The sequence below is a fragment of the Rhinopithecus bieti genome, unplaced genomic scaffold (assembly GCF_001698545.2).
Source record: "Rhinopithecus bieti isolate Rb0 unplaced genomic scaffold, ASM169854v2 scaffold_47952, whole genome shotgun sequence".
NCBI classification, from domain to species: domain Eukaryota; kingdom Metazoa; phylum Chordata; class Mammalia; order Primates; family Cercopithecidae; genus Rhinopithecus; species Rhinopithecus bieti.
In genome coordinates this window covers 1,442,858-1,450,453 of record NW_016820098.1, presented here as the reverse complement: position 1 = coordinate 1,450,453, position 7,596 = coordinate 1,442,858, and the positions used below count along the sequence as shown (strand labels likewise).

The 7,596-nt window shown below is 40.9% G+C and overlaps 1 protein-coding gene across 3 annotated transcripts in view; it reads right to left on the bottom strand.

Annotated features, from left to right (window-relative positions):
- Nucleotides 1-7,596, bottom strand: part of NCALD (neurocalcin delta) — a 476,133-nt gene that overhangs the window by 266,107 nt on the left and 202,430 nt on the right. The window lies entirely within an intron of this gene.

Sequence of the window (7,596 nt, the reverse complement as noted above, 5' to 3'; positions counted from 1 at the left end):
TGCCCAGACTGGAGTGCAGTGGCACAATCTCAGCTCACTGCAACCTCTGCCTCCGGGATTCAAGCAATTCTCCTGCCTCAGCCTCTAAGATCTGAAAACATGTCAAAGTGAATTTAAAGTGTTTTATGATTTAAAATATAATTAACTCAATTTTAGACTTTGAGATTTTACTTAAAAAAATGGTGTCTCTAGAAATGATGATGCTTCATGCAAAAAAAAAAAGGTGCTTGGTTAAATGACAAGATAAATAAATTAGCGGTGACTAGTGCTGACCTATGAGAGAACCCTGACAGATTTCTGTAGCATCAGAATGGACAGCCCATTAAATACCAAGCTACTAGGTGATGTGTAAGACAACTGGGTGAGACCAAGAGAAGAAAAATTCTATTTTCTATGTTATAGGACACGTTTCATTGACCTGCTCACAGAAGCACACTGAAACACACCCTATCTTACCTATTTGTTCTCAGCAATTAATGAGAAAATAGTGAAGGTGGGATTGAAAGAGCAGGAACATGTAGGAGCACAAGGATAATAACGACAGAGTATGTATTTCATTCTTCATATAATAGCTGCTTTCATTAAAATATATATGCCAAAACAAAAAATTCTACAGATTGCTGCCATGGCTTGAATTTTTGTGTCTTTACAAAATTGGTGTTGAAATGTAGTATCTCCAGTACAATACAGTTGTGCCCCATTATCCACAAGAAATATACATTCCAAGAACCCCAAGGGGATGCCTAAAATCTCAAATAGTACTGAATCTGATACATACCATGTTTTCTACATATACTATGTTTTTCTTCTATACATACATACATACCTATGATAAGGTTTAATTTAGAAATTATACACAGCAAGAGATTAACCACAACCAATAATAAAATAGAATAACTGTAACACTATATTGTATTAAAAATCACATGAATGTGATTTTTGTATTGCATTAAAAATCACGTGAATGTGGTCTCTATTTCTCTCTCTCTCAGAATATCTCGTTTTACTGTACCTAGGAAAGTGAAACTATGGACAAGGAGGGACTACTGTAGTATTAAAGGTGGGGCTTTAAGTGGATGATTACATCACGAGGGCTCATCCCTCATGAATGGAATTAAGGCTCCTATAAAAGAGGGCCTCACACAGCATTTGTCCCTTTTGCCCTTTTGTCCCTTTCACCAAGTGAGGACACAAGAAGAAGCGCCATGTTGAGGCAGACAGCAGCTCGCACCAGACATTTGCTGGCGTCTTGATCTTGGACTTCCCAGAAGTCCATAACCACAAAAATAAGTTTCTGTACTTTATAAATTACCCAGTTGTGAGTATTTTGTTATAGCAGCATGAAAAGACTAAGACAACTACACATTTATCTTGCTAATCTATCTCACTCCTGGGAGGCAAGGAGGTAAGACAGAAAGAGCACAGAAATGAAAGTCTAGGGTCTAACCCCACCTTGGCCACTTATTGGCAGATAAGTGACCTTGGAGCAGTCACTCACTATCACTAGCTCTCTATACACAGAAAATGATGTGTAACTGCTGTCAAGTCCCTTCCAGTTCTGACATCCATGCCAAGTTGGTCCTAACTTTTCCTTTAAGATCTCTATCAAGGAATGTATGGCTCATGAATAAACAAATACATGTAGCTGGCCAACTTTGCTTTCTCAGTAGCCTGGAGAGAATCCTTTTGTAATAGTGATAATGGTTACAATACTTTATACATATTGGTTTAATTTCAAGGTTTTTTTAAAACCAGCGTCTATTGTTTTTTTAAAGGGACTTTGTACATAATTACATTTTTAAAAATAAGTTCTTTCTCTTATATTTAGTGCTGGGATTCTATTTGCATTATTAAAGGTATTGACTGGCATCCCATTTTTCCCTGTGTTTCAGATAGAATATGTAACATGGAATATTTGAGCTTGACTATTTTAAAGACTTTATTAACAAATTTATCAGGGCTGATCATGTTATTGGAAAGATGGTTTTTTTTATTTCAACTTTTATTATAGATTAAAGGATACATGTGCAGATTTGCTACATGGGTAAATTGTGTGATGCTGAGGCTCGGAGTCCCAACAGTCCCATCATCCAGACCATAAGCAGAGTACCCAATAGGTGGTTCTTCAGCCTAGGCCTCCCAACCTCCTTCCCCATCCACTGATCCCCAGGGTCTATTGTTCCCATCTTTACCATCATGTGCATTCTTGCATCCTTGGAGATATGAAACACTGAGAACATTTAGATAAGAATGGCTTTGAAAAGTTCTAATATTACATAAGGATACTATATAGTCACCAATACCATTTAGCCATTATTTCTAACCATGCTATCAGTCAGCCATATCATCCATTCATGCTAATGGTGAATGAAATGGTTTTTGGTCTGTCAGCACTGGTATCTAATCTTTCACTCAAAACATGGCATTGTCATTGAGCAGTACAGTATATTCTGACAAGTGCTTGAAAATAGAGTCAACCTCACTTCACATTTAGTTTTCATTGGATTTAACAAGTTTGGCAATTTGCAGTTCAGAATTCAACCCTAACTTTCCTCAGGAAGTGGAAAAGGCTTAGTATTCATTCATCTGGAAAAAATCTACCATGCTCCAAATCATAACTAAACTGGAAGCAGATGATATTCATCCTCTCAGGGGCATTTAGCATAAACTAAATATACACACAACACAGCTGACCATTTATAAACACAGTTACCATCAGGACCAGAGAGCTGTGTCAACGGCCTTGCATTCATTGGCCTGCAGTGAAAAACCAGAGATCCTGCTAAGATGGAGGCCAATGTCTGAACAGCATGCAATCCACACTGCTCCATTTTACGCAAATGTCGAAAAAATATTTTAAAGCATTCCATTGTCTTGTCTACTTTTAGACTGAGTCCTTAAATGAGGATTCATCTAGTTCTTTCCATTTTCATAAACATAGACATTAAATATAGATTTAAGAGGATTCAGGCTTCCTTAAAGGACCCTCATTATTGCCACTCTCCTGAGGTTCCTTCAGATGCTGTGATTCATTCCGATGTCGATTCTGTGATTCAGTTGTGAGGGATGAATATTTTCCTCATTTATATCTCAGAGCTGGTCTTAAATTCAGAAACGATGTATGACAAAAGAAAAAAAAAAACACACACAAAGAAACAAATCTCATTCCAGAGAAGAGAGATTGGCTAAATGAGGGTTAAATCAATCAGCCAGTCAAAAACATTACAGAGTATGCAAGAGGGCAGAGCCCAGGCATAATTATCCCTTCTGTCCACGTCACCTGCAATGCTTCCCTTGGAAGAGTGGCTGGGTGCTTCACATGCAGAAAAATATAGACACCTGATAGCCAGACTATAAGGGGTGTATTTATCCATTCATTCAACAAACTTTATTCAGCATCCACCAAGAGGCAGGGGTAGGGTACTTTAAGGTGCTCGCTCCAGAAGGCAGAAGCCAGCTAGTCACTTATGGCAGACAAGTAAGAATAAAGTAACAAAATGTGATCAGTTGAAGGATAGACACATATAAACATGAATAACCAATGTGAGCAATACCCCCTCACACTCTACACTCATTCCCCGTCTCATTAGCACTTGGCTCATTAGCACCATTGCCACTTAGGGTTATATATTTATTTATTTACTTATTTATGACTGTCTGTCTCACAGTCACATTATTTATATGTTAAATAGATATACAACATCAAGTGGCAATGGTGCCAATGACATGTCCTTGAGGGCATGGGATTTCTTTGGGTCATTGAGCCAAACCAGCCCCCAGAACAGAACCCCATACCCAACAGGTATTCAATAAATATGCCATAAATACGTTCCTATAAAAGAAGCTTCACACAGCATTTGACTAAATGAATGTATGAGCGAATCAACATTATAGAGGTCATTCAAAAGAAGGAATGATTGATTGGAAAGACAGGAGGAAATGACGCTGGGCTATGATTAAAGGCAATTAAATGTTGATAAGAAAGAAGCTGAAAAATCTGGCAAGAGATGTTCACTGGGCCGGTCCTCAGGAGCCCCTTGCAATGGGTCTACGGAATCCAGGCAGTTGTGTCTACCCAGTGTCCTGTCCTTGTGGAACTGTTTGCCCAGCTCCATGTGGCTTTGGCGGGGCAACTAATCCCAGACTTCAACTCCTCTGACCACAGGGGAGAGCCCCAGCCCACTGCAGTCTGTCTGATTCTCCCTCCCGGGCATTTAAATCTGCAGCCAACAAGAACAAGAGCACTGGCAGCAGAGCCATCAGCAGCGGCAGGACCTTGGAAAGATGGCTCATGAATTCCTGCTTCTGGCACCCCCGGTTCCCCTGGTTCTCATCTTTCCTGAGGCCTGTTTGGTCAGCTCTTCCCTCAGTTCTTTAAGCTATTAATAGCCCTCCAATAAACTTTTCTTTTCTGGCTCCAGTAGATTCAGTTTATTTCTGTTGATTACATGCTAAGCTTTCTACAACCTCAGGGGCTGATTAGAAGATAATTGTGGCTTGGAAGGACTCAGGAATAAATTTCTATTTGACACTAACCATGCACAGGTACTGAGCTAAGCTCTTTACATGAATTATCCAATTTAATCTTCAGAACCATCTCTATTAGTGACTATTTCCATTTTAAATAAGTTTAAAAATTTAACTTCTTTAACTCAAGTTAAAGAAGTTAAATAATATATCCATGCTGACGATCTACCAGGTGGCAGAGCCAGCACTTGGCTTCAAAGACCACAGTCTTAACAATTTCCTGCCACTCTTCTCCCCACTTAGGCCCACTCAACTCCTGGGAAACACAAGTGTTAGCATGTCATAAACAACTAGAAATGCCACTTGTATCATGGCCAGTTAGGGTTAGAGATAAGGAGGTGGTGAGTCTCCCTAGGGAATGAGTGGAGTTAAGGGAAGTGGCACTAGTTTCTGTGGCCACTTTCCTGGAATGCTCTTCCCACATTCTGAATTGTGTTACGGGTTATTATTTTTTGTTCCTATACCATACAAAGAAATTAGAACAGTCGCTGTCCTATCGAGAAGAGCTAAAACAGGTGCCTGAAACAAGTGGCCCCAAAGTCTCTCTTCAATTAACAGACACTGGCCCTGTTCTCCTGTGGCTTCCTCCTTCACTCTGAGTATTGCTGGTTTGCAGTCACTTCCCACCTGGGACCAGATCCCAACAAGTCTATTTACCCACTAGCATGATCCTCACCTTGCCATCCTCTGTCACCCACCCTCATGCCTCCTCCTACCTCATTTTACCTCTTCACCAGTTTATTATTCATTCATTATCAGTCATTCAGAAAACATCTGAGGGCCTGAATGTGTCAGGCTCTGTGCCAGGCACCAGGAGTGTCCCACCAACAGAAGAGCAAAGTCCCTGCTCTGGTGGAGCATACGGTCTAGATGGGGGGACAGACGGAATACAAGTAAAGAAACGTATCCATACAACAAGCCTGCACTGTTGTCAGGGAGCTGCGGCAGAGAAGTCAGACCTGAGATGCGGCGTAGCGGAGAAGGGTCTACGTGTGATGAAGGTGTCTGAGCAAGGATCTGCTAAGTGGAGGAATGAAGGGTAAGAAGGAGCCAACCTCGCCAAGAGTCAAGAAGGGCAGTCTAAGCAGAGGGAACGGCCCGTGCAAAGGCCCTGAGATGGGAAAGGGTGTGGCATGGTTCAACATCCGAGCAGTGGGTACAGAAGAAAGTGGCATGAGATGAGGCCCACTGAGGCAAGAAGTGGAAAAATCAGGCAAGAGAAGATTGTTGGGCAGGTCCTCAGGAGCCCCTTGCAATGGGTCTATGGAATCCAGGCAGTTGTGTCTACCCAGTGTCCTGTCCTTGTGGAAGTGTCCTTCCAGCTCCATGTGGCTTTGGTGGGGCAACCAATCCCAGACTTCAGCTGCTCTGACCACAGGGGAGAGTCCAACCCAAGCCAAAGTCAGGGCCTGGGTGGAGTGTGGGTTTTATTCTCAGTGCAACCTGTTCTCCTATTACTCTCAGGGAAAAATATTTTTTAAAAACCTAAAAATAACAGAGGAGAAAATATTTTAACAAATATTTTCATGTCTATTTAATGCCTAAATGATTGATGAAGTGCTAAACTCTTACAACATTGGAAATCTGTCAGGACTGCAATTTGAATGACAAGCCAGGAACTAACTGAAAATGATCTTGCAAAAGGCTCACACAGCAACTGTTTCATGAGTCCTTAACAGAACTTAACAACTAATTAAGATTGTCCAATCTCTCAATGATCCTGCGATGTAGAGATTATGATGCTCATCTTCTAGGAAAATGAAGCTTGAAAAGTTCCCACAGCTAACCCTGTAGAAGAACTAGGATTTATAGCCAGGCTTGTCCCACTCCAAATTTAGTCTTAACTATTATGCTGTACCTTCCCCAAATTCCATTAATTTAGTACAATACCATCTTACTTGACTAATATTACTGAAAAACAATGTATGCTACAGAAGTAAGCCTCTTGGACCACGGAGATCCGGTTAAAATGCAACCTTTAAAACATATACCTCTTTGGATGATAATCTTTCCAAATTTCTGCCTTTTATATACCAGCTCCACACATTAACTATTACAAACATCAGAGATTCCACGATGCTGCCCTCAGGTACTTTGAAGTGCAAATATCTGCTCACTTCTAAACCAAATGGGCTCAGGCTATGGACACTTTTTTTTTTTTTTACGTTTTCTGTGTTTTATTTTTTTCCTTTCTCTTCAATAACTTTCAGGAGTTTTTCTTTTTTTCTTTATTGATCTCCTGTTTATTCATTTTCAGGACTTCTTACGACTTTCAGCATGCTTGCCTCTTGCAACTTTTCCCTAAACGTTAATGCTCTAGTTGTTCTTTAGATTGAGAAACATGATGATTTAGCATTTTGCATTTGTTAGCACTTTTAGTGAAAGATGAATAAAGAGAAACTGAGTCAACAGTATTAGATACAAAAACTCTGCACTGTGAAATATACTGTACCGGGAGGACTGGCTTGAAAGGGAGGCGTGCAGGGTGTCAGGGGAGGTGAGAGGTGAGCCTGAATGGTGCGGGGAGGCCAGATCAGGTAGAGACAGTGTTATCCAGAAGGCCTTTCAAGTGGGCAGCTCAGAACTCAGGACACACTCTTTTATGGGTATTCCCATATTATGTGATAGTCGGGCTGTCAAATCATTCTGTAAAATCTTGTTTAATCCATTACATACATAAAATGTTTTCCCCTTGATTCTATGAGAATGTGAGTAGGAGCAAGAAATCAAGAACCCAGGTGAATATTGCAAAGTTCTAGCCCCTAAAGAAGGGGAAAAAGAAGGAGGAGGAGGAGGAATTGAGGGAAGGAAGGAGGGAGGGAGGGAGGCAGGAAGGGAGGGAGGGAAGGAGGGAAGGGAAGGAAGGCTAATTCAAAACTAGTACTTATCATCATGGCCACATCTGCCAGGCACCAATCTCACTTCCTGCCAAGCTTCCACTCCAGCATCTCCCCACCCATGGCTTCCTATCTCATTTAATTTATTGAATACTGTACTGAAAGTGGAAAACAGAATGATTTTATGGGTACTCAAAAGTATGGTTCCTACTGACTGCATCACTTTTGCACC